Source organism: Xiphias gladius, chromosome 18 (genome assembly GCF_016859285.1).
Source record: "Xiphias gladius isolate SHS-SW01 ecotype Sanya breed wild chromosome 18, ASM1685928v1, whole genome shotgun sequence".
Taxonomy (NCBI): domain Eukaryota; kingdom Metazoa; phylum Chordata; class Actinopteri; order Istiophoriformes; family Xiphiidae; genus Xiphias; species Xiphias gladius.
In genome coordinates, this window is record NC_053417.1 from 8,442,846 (window position 1) to 8,457,406 (window position 14,561).

Consider the following 14,561-nt stretch of genomic DNA (forward strand, 5'->3'; position numbering starts at 1 on the left):
AAGTTGCTTGAGCAACCAAAGTTTGATTTAGTACTGCAGAAATTATTGGTTGTGACAGGCCCAAAATCGTGACTGTTGCAAAGCTACATTTTCTTTGTCAGTGTTACAATAAATATCTCTCCCGTCACGGAATGTGCGCCCATGTCTCTACCTAAACACCATCTCCTAAAAGGTAAGGACACCTCTGAAACTATCCTAAATATAAGCAGAAATATGAATCATTTCCTCAGTTAATGATGTTAATAAACCCCTTTACTTTATGTAAGTTGGACCAAATATGCGTCAGTGAGATAATTTTTGGCTGGTTAAAAATGAGTTCCTACTCTGAGAAGCTTATTAAATATGGGCTCAGGATTTTGCTTTTGCCTCTGGTCACCTAAACTTCAAAAAATTGTTCGTCACACCCACCGATGCTTATGTTTTCACCCATTTTCAGGAAGAGAGAGGCATTAGATTGGGACCACTTAAGGTCAACACATCTGCACTTCAGTTTACTATCGCTACACACAATCGTTGTTCTTCCTCATATAGGTAGATTGAAGATGAATGAAGAATGAAGATGTCAATACTCTTCACTGTTTACCTGACCATCTCATCATAAATAAATTAAGGCTCCTTAAAATACAGAAATATAGACAGAATAATTGAGTGGCTGACTACTGAAATCCCATGTGGGTTCTTCTGACCAGTGCAAAGAGCTAATACTGTTTAAAAGGCAAGTAAAAGGCATCACAAACACAAACTGTCCCGCATTCTTACCTGGTATGAACAGTACAAAGAAGCCGTAGGTACCATCTGAAGAAATGCACACGTTAGTTTGTACATAGTATACCTGTATAAAGACATAGTACAAATATGCCCACTGCCTCAAGGCCATAAATGTGTCCTTATCCTCCTCAAATACATGAGACCAAATATTCTGTAAAAACTGGAAATACCGTAATTTTGTATTTCATTCCACATTGATTCAAGGAAAACTGTGGCACAAGACAAAAAAACATAGCCGGATATTTGGATTTGTGGAAGCATTAACTAGCTGCTATTGGGGCTTCCACTGCAGGAAAAATCTATGATTGTATGGAAGAGATCAAGATGGATTTGTCCTTTGTGAATTTACTCATAGAAATGAAATGGGATTGGGCAAAGGTATTTATTTATTAATATATCAAGCGAGGGGCATTACCTCCGTGGCATATTATTTTCTTTTCTCCCACTGCCCCCCTCGCCTCGACAGGCGGCATTAGTAAATGTGTGCTGACAGCAGAGGTTACCTTGAGCAGGCCGGTGGACCTGGGGGCTGTATGTCTTCATTTACCCCAGTATCTGCAGATGCCACGGAAAAGGGAAAGTTATTTTCTGTGTCTGGCCCATGGGGAAAACTGAGGCTAACGAGCTCGGCCATGTTGATTGTTACCTTGCTCCTAGAATAGCACTTTACTTTTAGGAGCAAGAGCCAGGGGATGCAAGCAGGAAGAATGAAAAGGGATAGGTGGGGTGTGTCTACGTGTGCGTGAGTATAGCAGAAGCAGAGGTGAGGTTTGGGGGTGGGGGGTGGATGTGTTCAGGTCACCGGCTGGACATTCACACACACACACGGGGAGAGCTTTGAATATAAGTCAGCTGTGTGGTGTGATTATACTGAACCTGCATTTTCACTTATTAATCATCTGGATCATTTATGTCAACCTCGATGCAAACGGCTTCCAGGAAGTTACTATACAGTGGCCCATAATAGTCCATAGGTTAGTATGGCACGTAGGCTCGTTTGATGATACCTCTTAAATGAATAGTCTTTCTAAAACCAAAATAACAAGAGCAAAATTGTCAACAGTTAAATGGTGTGTTTATCTGCTGTAATGTAAGCTGCAATCATTACCAAACCAACAAAGCTATCTAGCTTACTACCCACTGTAACTGAGCATTACTTCCAAAGCTAAGGAACAAATTTTTAACTAGCATGTATTACATTAACTTGTAGGGTTACAATGTTATGCTAAAAAAAAAAAAGCCCTGTTCACAATTTAGCATATCCATTGCCTTGTATTTCCCGACTGCGTGAAAGCCAGTCCTGGATGGTAGATGCAGTGTTTACGGCAATGTTAGCAGCTCTGTGCTGCTCTTTATAAGATTTTGGGAAGTTTACCCTCCAGCAGCACCAACTTGCTTCACGCAATAGAGTTACGTTGCCAGACACAAGTTAATCCTCTTCCTTAAAGCCTTTTCTCTCATAACATTAAAATTAAACTTAAATTCAAAAATCTACCTACCAACACCTCTAAATCTCAGTAAATAAACAGGTTGCATTTGTATTACTCTAAATTCACCTCTTCACTTTTCACAAAAGAATATCTCTTCTTACTACAACAGTATCCATAGTTCCTACACAATTTATGCTTTAAACTGTTAACAAACCTGTCCTCCCTCACACAATATGACATTTTAATTGACTTTGTTTTTGAATTTTGGCTTTCAAATGTGACATGAAAGTATGGTAGACAGACAGACAGACAGACAGACAGACAGACAGACTGACTGACTGACTGACTGACTGACTGACTGACAAACTGACTGACTGACTGACTGACTGATTGATTGATTGATTGATTGATTGATTGATTGATTGATAGATAAACCCATGGAGAGCATCTAAGTGTAAGCTCCTAATCAAATCCTTGACATGTCTGTTGCTTGATGCTGACATATGGTCCTTATCGGCTTTGAACAGAGCTGTGCCCTCTAGCTCTTTCTTTTTCATTAAAATGGAAGAGATAAAGACCATATGTGGATGGTTGGGAGCAGGAGTCTCAGCCACAGAGTTGTTTATTGCCACTTTAAAGCTGCACTAGTCAATATTTTTAGCGTTACTATGGAAAAAACGACTGTGTAAAGGGAAAAGTGGTCGCTTGTAGTGACAAAACCCACATAGAATTATCACCCAACTCTTTTACGGTCTACAGCCTCACTGTGTTGATTCATGCCCCCAGCTCTAAACAACTTAATTTTAAGCTGCAGCAGGAAGCTAGCAAAAAACCTCTGATAAATCCACTATGCTACTTGCGGAGGACCAAAGGTTGGCAGACAAATTTAGTGACTAGATGTTGAACATAGTGGAGAATTTTTTGGTCACAAACTCCAAATAAATGATGTTACACTGTGTCTGCTTGATGTGTAAAAAAAATACTATACTATATTAGTTTTAATTTGCATCCTACTTTGACCCTGGCCCCTCTGACTAAAGCTTTTATTGCTCCTCACTTTCTAATCAGTCAGGCATTCATGAGTACTCTGAATATCAATGGTCTTACTCCTCTAGCTGTTGAGAGGTGGAAACATTTCACACATTCTTATTGTTCACAGTCTCAAAAAGGAGTTTTGGAATTTGATGCCACACTGATTTTTTGGAAACCAGCTACAAAAACAAAGATAAAGCTTTGCAAGTTTTGCCTCTTTGCTGCAAGATGCACTGTCACTCCTCAAGTGTGTTTTGAAATACAAAATATGTTGACTGGCTACCAGGTGGAAAAAATATGTCAAAACCAAAGTCAAGATTTAGATTTTCTGAGCACCATATACAGTATTAAACACTGTTTTGTGTAATTTCTCAGTTATGAGGTTTTATCATAAGTTACTTTTTGTGTACTTTCACTCAACCTTAACTTACATTGACCTACATTCCCCGGAATGCCCAATGGCAAACCCCAGGGAGTGTACCATAATGAATAATTTTTAATGTAGGTGGAAGATATCACAGTGCTGCCAGAGTTTTTCCATTTGAAAACGCAACAGTCACCCTTCCTGCTCAAAATGCAAACAGGTATAACATCTTTACATGTTCCATTATATATGAGCATTAAATGTTAGTGTGCCCTATGTTTTTAGCCATGATTGCACCCTGGTCCTAGGGATGGCAGTGTCAATCTATCCGCCACTCTGATGCAGACTGAAATATTTCATCAATAACTGGATGGATTACAGTAAAATGTGGTACAAGTATTTGTGTTCCCCAGGAAATGAATTCTACCTTTTGTTGGGATCCCATTACTTTCTAGCGCCACCAACTGGTAAAATTTTTTCACTTTTCCTGTTAAATATCTCAGCACCTTTATTGGCATAAGCATCATGTTCCCCATAGGATTAATTGTAATAACTTTGGTGACTCCTTTAACTTTTCTTCCAGGCACCATCAAGTCATAATTATCCAATACTTTGGATTAAGATGAAATACCTCCAAAAGTAATATCATTCCCATCAGTATAAGCTTTTCTTTGTTTTTAGAACTTTGGTTTTTTTGTTTGTTTTTAGAACATGCTAAAAACTAAGATGGTGAACATGGTAAATATCATACCTGCATTTAGCTCAAAGCACTGCTATTCTTACAGTACGTACAGCCTCAAAGAGCTGCTAATGAAGTTGTAAAAATTTATTTTTGTTGATTCTGAGAAACAGATGCCAAAACTAACATTAACTATGCTACAAAAAACAAGGTCTGTTGGTATGTCGATCTGTCAGAAATGTCAGACATGACAAAGGATTTACAGGCATTCGGGTCATTACCCTAATGCCAAATGTACAGCGTAGTGAAAAGATAACTAACAGCTAAACTGTCCTAAATATTTGTATTTGATATGACTGCTTTGCAGATCATAAACATAGATCATCTTGTGGCCCTATCTACTATACAGCAAACTATCCACTTACACAAAAATGACATAATCAAATGAGCTGTTGTCAGAACAATTACTAAACACATCTATGCTCCCATAGGATAAACCCTCGATCTCCATGACCTGTTTTACAGTGCCATCCAAGGTCAACTTTTAAATTATGTAGCCCTTTTTCATAGTCTCAAACCCCTATGTAACCCCAATACATAGTGAGGAGTAATTTCCTCAGACTTGAAAAGCTTCTCCAGAGCCACACATGACATTATTCCGTCTTCACATGAAGTAGTACTATCCATGATGAGTGAAATGTCTTTCGTGACGTGTTTTATTTTATTGTGACTTTATTGTGATGTTCCATTCGTGTTTGTGTTTGTCCAGTTATTGACAGGGATAAATGCTGTAGCTGTTTTAACATTGCCAAAATATTTTGTTTATGGATTTCCACTTTTCTCATTTTGCAGTCGACTGCGCATGAGTAAGATTTGTGAATGTCTTGTTGGAAGGTTGACTGGAGAAGCGTCGGAGCTTCAAGTTTCCCTGCCATAAAGTATGAATATTTTTATCTTCACACAAATTCCTTTCCGTCCTTATCACTTCTTTTAGTTGTAGGAATAGCTTTATCTGTTTTAAAGCTTTGAGAAAAAAAAAAAAACTTGGAGGTGAAATAGCCCTTTGTTAGCTTCTTGACCACATATGAATAATTCTTGGCTGTGCGCATATGGTCCCTGGCTTCTGGAAGATGATGAGCGCTGTTTCAGGTCATTGTTCCCCTCAACATATTTCCCTCATGCACTTGAGGGTCAGGCATTCGGTGGTATGATTACTCACTGTGCTTGAATTACTGTCCACATCCCTCTATGGTTTTACTGGAAAACCCAATGAATGGTCCCTTCTGCTGGCAATGGTAGCCCCACACTACGCCCCCATACATATCCTTTGGTCTTTTTTAGTGATTTTCCCTCTACATGCCTCCCTCTCTGGTTCCTCATGGGTCCCCTAGGCAGCAGCAGGTGCATTTGGGGGGCTATTGAGGGTCTTTGCCAGGAGTTTGAATGAAGCCTTTATAGACTTGCTTTCAATGTCCCCCCTGTGCTATCATAGGAAAACCACTATCATCACTGTTATGATCTACAGCCCTGCAATTGTGGCTTCTGTCCACCAGACAGGGGGGCTTACAAAGACCATTTCAATCAGGTCCATTAATCAGACTCCCCCATGTCCTGCCACACGCACACACTCCCCACAGAGAAAAAAACTGTATGTAACTTCAAGGCAGCCAGGTTATAGTGACAGAGAACAAGACAGACACAGGAGTCTGACACCACAGCTTTCAGTGGAATTATTGCAGAATTAAGCTGGTGAACTGAGAGGAGAGGGAAAAATGAGTCAGCACAGCCTGTCATTGTCACTAGTCGAGCCTAACACCGGGGCTGATGTAAACCCGGAGATGCCAGTTAGCTCTTTAAAAATCTGCAACATTCTTATCTCCCCAGCATGTTATGCAACTATCACTGATTGCTATGCAACAGTGATCCAACCTATTTTCATCTCATGGAAGCTTTTGCATTTGCCTTTCTAAACATTCAGTGTCTTTACTGGCGAAATGAATCATCTGGTGCACAGGATGTAATGCAGTCAACATAGTGTGTATGATTTGTGTGAAATCATTGCAAGAACTGGATAGGTAGCATGTGCAGTTATAGTCACTGTGACAGAAAAAGAAAAGAATGCCTTGCCAGGTTCCACTGCATACCTTTTTGTTCTGATATCTACAGTAGTCATGTGTGTTTGAGATAGCACATTACCTTTTGATTCATGTTTGCTTTGATCACTTGGTGCAGACAAAAATAACCTGCTAATCAAACAAAGCACAGAATGACTGAATATCAGATGATGCAACAATCTGGCTTGTCTAAGGGATGACAATGTCATTCTGCTGGTCTGTTGGTCTGTCAGTCCACCACTTTGGTCCAAACTGAAATCTCAGCAACTAGACATTCATGTCTCCACAGGATGAATTCTGAATGACTTTGGTGATCCCCTCACATTTCGCAATGGCCTGAAGTACACAATTTCAAGTCCTCCTCAGGAAGAATTGTAATAATTCTGGTGATCGCTTAACCCCTAGCACCATCATTAGGTCAAAATTTAAAAAATAAAATTTCTAAAAACCTGCAGTTAAAGGATTATTACAAGTTTTCAACCTGTAAATGGTTAATGAATGAATTGTGCTCATATATGTGAGAAAATGCGTTTACTGTTGAATATGTTTAATATGGTTTTGTACTTTTTTAGAGAACCTGTCATTGAGGTTAGGTGCATTGTACACATGTAAATGTTTTCTGTTATTGTGTATTCCATGTGTAAGTGGAGTAACATGAGAAGTTTAGAGCAGAACTGTAAGTTAAGTTTATTACAGTTCACAGTCAAGAGTGATAAGAGAGCTGATGCACATTGAGTGAACGCCAGGCGATTATATGAATAGTGTTGCTGACTATTGTCATTACTATGCTTTGCATGGGTGACCCCTGTAATTAAATGTGTCACACCAGTCTGGACCTGAGAGCCTTCCATTCTGAGCCTGTAACATTAACAAACTAACACTCTAAACTAATATGGTGAACATTTAAAAAAAAAACAAAAAAAAACAAACTGCTTATTAATCAGCTTTGCCACTGTGAGCATGTCATCAGGCTGATATAAGCATTTACTGTAGCTCAAAGCACTGCTTGCCTGCAAACTCCCAGAGCTGCTATAATGGCTATAGACTCTTTCTTGTCTGAACATTTATTCAGATAGCCAATACTAGTGCCAGAGATATCATATGTGGATACATAACCACAGATCTGAAAGAAATGGGAAATGTGTCAAAAATTGATACATCTATCAAAACCAAGTCTTTCTATGTAACTTTAAGTAATTAATAGAATTTGGGAAACCACAAACCTCACCGCTAATTTACAAAGGTGATGCCTGCTTGATCAGCAGCTAACAATACTTCTTAATCACAGTGGTAAAAATGTTAAAATGAGGAAATGTTGATGTTCCTTTTTTAATTTAGTTACTCCAAATCAATAACCTTTCATTCATGAACAAGTAAAAATAAAATAGTAAAAATAAGTTGAATGGAGTCATATCAAATCACCTTTGTATTGTATTATTAAAAATGTGTCTGTATTATTTTTGATTCGGATCATGGTCTGTGTTTCTAATTGCATATAAAATTATCTGATTCAGGCATGGATACATATCCCTATTACATAAATTAATCCTACAATATTGTAACAGTACGGTTAAAATTCAGTAAAAAACTTGAAACTCTTGGTTAAGGTTTGGTAATATTGAATTCCAGATTGTTGTTTTTGTTTAAATAAATTCTGCCACAATTGTTGTGCTTCTATTCATCAACAAATACAATCCTGACCTAATATCCATGACCTGCTTCACTATTTTCCCTGTGTGAAAGTGTACCGACTTCATCATTATGCTGGTTTAGCCATTTGTGTGATTACTGCTAACTGAATTCTTCGAACAGTTTGTCCTGAAGACAAACTGATTATTGACAATTGAGGAATGAAAAGTCATTTGTCTTTGGCCATTACCAACCACCGTTAAATTGCTGGAAACAAGGACTGGAGAGGGGACCCAATAAGCAGCCTTATGGAAAGCATAATGGCAATACGTTTTAGATGGGATCCAATAATGTTTGTGTATTGTAAATTAATGTCTGGCTCCAGTTTAGTGGTCAGTGGGGTCAGCGTGTACTGAAGCAAGTACTTCTGCCCTTATGAGTTCCAGGTCAGCTACACAATCGATTGTTACAATCAATGAAAATCTTCTGGAGAAAGTTCAGAAAATCTCTTGTGTCTTTTAATGCCGTTCATTTCCGTAAAACACTTGATACAGCATAAATTCTTGTGGTGGTCAGCAGTTGCATGCAACAAAGAGGTATTAGTCACAGAAGATAAAAAAGTGATGTTTTTTCTTTTCGTCTGTTTTTGTCTTGACATTTTCATGACAAAATGATTTTTATTCAGCCACTATTTTCCTGGGAGAGCTGGCACCACACTATTCAACACTCTTCTGCAAAGATCCATTTATTTGATCTGGTGGGAATGTCACCTTAAAATCTCCTCCAATCACAACACAGCTTTATGTATGTGTTAATGTACTTAAAAGGTATGTTACAAAACACTCCATGGAATCATAAAGTACACTCAGTTGCTGGTTCATTAGGTACACTGAACTAGAAGTAATGCAGACTAATTCAATACCATAAAACTTTCTAATTTACCTCTATTTGTATCAGGTAATGGAGATAATACTGGTTTTATTTATTTTTTATTTATCCAGCTTTTGTGAGATGTCTGCCTCCACACAAATACAATGGAGGTGAATGTAATTTAGTTTGTGGTCCTTGCAGAATGTAAGAATGACAGCTACAAAATTTTACATCAGCATGTCTATCCAGAAACAATGTGCTGGTTACTGAGGATAACTGACAGAACACACTGAACAGTTTTCATAGAAGTACTTTCTACCAAAGAAATGTTTTTTCTTTTTTTTTTATGTAACATAAAATCTACCAGTGGTACCACAAACCTTGCTACTCATTTAAGACGGCGATATGGCCACTGACAGTAAAGTTACTGACAGCAGCCGTCAACCCGAGTCAAGTAATGCTAGCGTTCGCAGCTAATGCTACTTCCAAAACACTCTGGCCCCATACTCCTTCTGGCTGAAGACAGAAACCGAAGCCAGGCAGTTTTACTTATATGAGCATGTTTCTATAAATGGTTGCTGAAAATAACAAATTTAGATGGAGGTAAATCTACATCAACAATACAGTCAGCAGCATTTAAGTGTAAAACTCATCCTGCTTGGGAACTGGTGAAAAAGTTACCCCCACTGCCTATGTTGTATGTTGTTGGTGTTGTTCGGTATTTGAAAATAAAATTGAGCAAATAATGATTTCCTTTATTTAGCGACTGTCAAAACTACATGTACAATTTTAATTTTTCAACAAGTAAAAATATCAAATCCTATCCAGTCATATACGTATATATATGTATAATCCACTATCATTGTATGTATGTAAATACACACAACTAGATCATACTGGCGTAAAGAGGGAATGGTTTCACCAAATGTATTTTTATTCGTCACCTTTCTGCTGCAATGGGCATTTCCGTGATGGCATATTGTTAGACCTTAGTGGTCAGAGCAGGACAGTCGACTCATCGTGTGTTGATGCCTTGACAGCACAGAGAAGGAGAGGGTTAATCCTATAAATTGCATCCAAAGTCCCTTCCTCATTCATTTAGAAATGAGCATTCCCCTTCATCCCTCATTGTATATTCATGAAGGTCCTTTGACCAAATGCAGGGACCACTTCATATTCCATCCTCATTGCCAATGCCATCTCAAAGGAAAAAGCCATTAGAAGGGCAATTTGTTAATTATTAATTGGCCCAAGCACTGTAGTGATGATGACGATAGGCTTTTGGGAGCCCCTGCTCCGAAAAGCCCCCCCCCCAAGCATGCTTTACATTGAAGACCTTGATGAAGAGACAATGCAAGCAAAAAAGCTATACTGCGGAGTTGCCCTTTGCACCAGCAGGGGGGAGGAAAATATATTGAGTTGAACTTTCTGGGAATAAATGCCCCCTACCCAGCCTCAGTGATTCACAATGATCTTTCATCAAACAACACAGCGACATTGCCCTCTATCAAATCAGTTACCCATCAGCCATCACTCCAATCCAGGGGTTTTTAGTATTGGCACTGGCACTCAATCACCAGTGCCTCTGTGGATTTCCCAAATACTAATCCTGCCAAAGACTCCATCGCCTTATTAAAGTGCAGTCATAGAGGCAGTGCAAGGTAGGATGCAGTAGCCTAAGGGAGGAGAATGAGGAACTAGTGGCAAGTGAATTCATTACAGCACTTTTGTTGATGGTGTTGTAAAATAGAGTGTGACATGCTGCACAAAGGTCATCCACTCATACTCTTTTGTTGTTGGGGAAGGATCTGAATGACTGAGCGAGCTAGTGGCAATGTCCTGACCCTTCACTTGCATCTGGCAGGTTTATTGGTTTTTCGAAGAGAATTCTTGTTGTGTTTGAACCAGGTGGGAGGGGTTGTGTGATGAGGACCTAACATTTTATGTCTTGAATTTTTAGAAATGGGATTTAGAAACATGTCAGAAAGAATCATTTAAAGTAAAACATATATATATGCTATAAGATAAACAAAATGATTACAGAGCAGTTATCAGTTACAAATCTGTGCCTTATCTTTTTTTATGACAAGGTACAACAGGAGGAGTGGCAGCAGTGGTATGCTGCCATTTTCTCAGCCCTCAAACTTCAAAATCTTTTGTTGAATGGGCACATACTGAGACCTCTAAATGAATCAACCATTTGGTTGTTTCAGTATTTAAGTGTATGTATTAGAGCACTCCTCTGACACAAGGGGCATGACACAATAAAATGCACTGCTACGGATGTAACAGTACTGTAATAGAGAGCCAAAGGGAAACCAAATGCTTCTGTGGCCCTGGACCGAACTTTCGAAGGTCTGAGTAAAAAAACAAACAAACTGGTGATGCCATTCGTGTTACCATTACATCATGAGTATGGACAATATTGGGCATTTGGAGTCTGAATAGCATGGGCCTTTACCAGGCAGGGAAGGTCTAACTAAACGATGCAATGAAGTTGAAGAAATGAAGAATTATGGGGAAAGTAGGATCCAGTGATTTTGGACCTTGACCCCCTTTAGAGACTGAACATCAGGATCAGGATATTTTGGCCTCTGCTGCATCAATTGTGGCTGTTCTTGTCTTAATCTGTCTCTTCTGCAGTCTTCAGTTTTATGGAAGGGCATTAATAAATTGCTTGAGTACTTTTTAAAGAGTGTAGACGGCAGAGCTTACAGCTAAATACATAATATTCATAAATAAGAGTTGTCACAAGAGGAAACTAGCTTTTTTAATTAAATAAAATGAAATGAGTGGGGGAAGTACTCCGAGCTGTTTAGGAAAACACATGGTTCCCAAATCAGTGGTATCCACAGTGTCTTGTATTATGGGCACATGATTAAACTAAAGATTCCAGTATTCATGTTTGCCATTACCTAATGGTGCCTGAGCAGTGCAGTGACTTTTATGGCGAGTACAGTAGGTCCCAAGGGTGAAACGTGTCATCACTTGCACTGCTAAATGCGCAGTAAGCTGCACTCTTGACACTGAGCTCATGCAGTACAGAGTGAGTTTGTGTTGTGAGTTTGTTCCACAGCAACCACTGAGAGCGTGTAGTTAGCTGGGAAATGTATATAAACCACAAATAGGTGAGAGTTGTTGTCAGGCTCAGTGAATTTCCTAGAGGCTCTGCAGACCCAGTACATACCAAACTCAAAAAACAATCAGTGTTTAAGAGCTGTCCTTTTTTTTTCATTTTACAACATCAAGGTGCTTGAGTTGAGAACAGGGCTGTGAATAAGTTGCTTGAGAACATTACATCCATCAGGCTATCCACTTTTTCGTCTTGTTTAAATTCACTATGGGCAGTAACTTGTTAGTAAAACTTGTTCCCATTCCAGCTGACCTCAGTGTAGTGTCCAAACATAGCACCACACTGGTTGGCCATCATGTTGTCATCACAACATGACAAGTGTGCTATCCCTCAGTATTGGACAATTGCACTGAAATTTCACAAGACTTGACATAAAGAAATGTGCACACCAAGGATTTAAAAACATAACTGGAAAGCTCAGAATAAATTTGCATTACCTTGTTAAGAAAAAATATTGTTATAACAGAGCAACATTTGTGTAAGCCCCTGGGCTAATCGAGGGTTAAAAAGAATGACTAAACTCAGTGCAGTGCACGCTGCAGATATTTTTAAAGCACAAGCTGTTAAGAATTTTTAGAAAGTACAGTCTGTGTAATATGTTGCCATATTCAATCTGCAGTGGATTAAAACAATCTGCAATGGATCCCCCTGCTCTGGACCAAACATCTCATTATAAAACAAACAAATATTGACATTTTGAACACACAGCAAAACAGATATATAACCCAGGGATTCCTTACTCATGTGGACTTAATTGATCCCAGAGTGATGAAAATGATTGGTTGTACTCCTTGCGCTTTAACACTTTGTGAATGAAGTGCAAGCACAGCAATGTACAGTAATTGCCAGGCAGCTGCAATGCAATAAATGCTTAATTAGTCTGTGTTTGCACTGGTACATAGTACATCACATATGACATCGTAAACAACAGTGCCATTTTGCCAGAAGCCTCGGGCACTGCAAGGTGAGAAAAGAAACTAGGCTGCAATTAGGGTGTGAACTCTATCTCTGGGCTCTTGGCATAATTAATCAACCTTTACAGTACTGGGGTCATGAAGAGGTAACAGTCGTCACTGAAGTACTGAAAGAAGCTTACCGATGAAAAGCCACCAAGTGATCATCTGTCAGCCATCCCTGACCTTTCTCCTTTTGTACCTTTCAACTCTATAATTATACGGTCCTGTAAAGAAGCTCATTTGTGAAAGAAATTGGCTCCACACTGTAGGCTTAATTGTGTCAGCTTTCAGTTGATAATGTCAATTATTTGCACAGTTTTAGCTGGTGAATACAATGTAAACATCCGTGTTGTCAGATCTCAGCCAGTGAGTATCGAATAGTAAATGCTCAAAGGGGGGGATGAATAATAAGAGCTGACATATTTGTTGATGCATGTTGTTTCCATGCTGAATGAATGTTCAGGAAGTCTTTGTCATAGTTTACTAGAAGAATTGTGATTCATGCTTTTGGTGACTGGGCTGGAGAGTGGACCACATAAACAGCCTTATGGATCACAAATAAATAGAAACTCAATGAAATGTGACACACCAAATTGGTGTGTCAAAGCTGATATCAGAGGCTATCCCTCAAGACTAAATGGTGGATAAATTCAGTATTATGGATTAAATCTGAAAATCAACCAAACATCTGTATAATAATAAACAAGTACGGGACAACTGAGCCTCTTTTTGTTTGTTTGTTTGTTTGTTTGTTTGTGATACTAAAATGCCTGAGAAAAACATCCCTTCACCTGTCTCCAGCAGAGCAGGGTCTGGTATATGGAAGTTAATTATCAGAGCAGGCTAGCATTACAGTATTATGATTACATTTTTAGAAACTCAGTAATTACATTTCACTTACAAACCCCAGTAACGCTCTATTATGTTGACATTTTGGGGGCTGGCTTGTTTGCTGTTTACTGGGAGTTTGATGAGAGGGTTGAGGAGAAGTTATTCTCTGTGCATTCAGTGCAGGGACTGGGCTTGAGGGCGGCTAGCCACTGAAAAGCCTACAGTCAATAATACTGACTGCTTGTTACAGCTCAGTGTTTTGTTATCTATTTCAACATCTATTCAACACAGAAGGTGTTGAATGTCATGACTTTAGAGCGCACTGAATAATTTGTTAGTGCAGACGATAAAAGGACAGAATTGAAAGAGTAATAAGTCAAATGAGTTGTGAGTGTTAGTGTTAAAAGTTCTTAGTGAGCTGCTGGACTTCCTTTGTATGTATCAAAGTTTTGCCCTCTCATTATATTTCCTTGCATGAAACCTGAAAGCAATGTCAAATGCTTTCACTTTAAGTATCAGGTCATAATTTTCTATGATACATAAGGCTACTTCCCAGTCAAAAGGACTTTATGAAAAAATCATTTTAACTTTTTCATAACGAACGTAACATAACGTAACATAACAAAAATAAATTTGACTTTAACAGCTAGATGTGCACACTCTTTGAAGCATGTTAGCCAACAGCTGTTAATGTTGCTCATTTTTGAAGCTTATTTAATGGATTTTTATGGCCACTTGAGTGCTGCAAGTTGCTG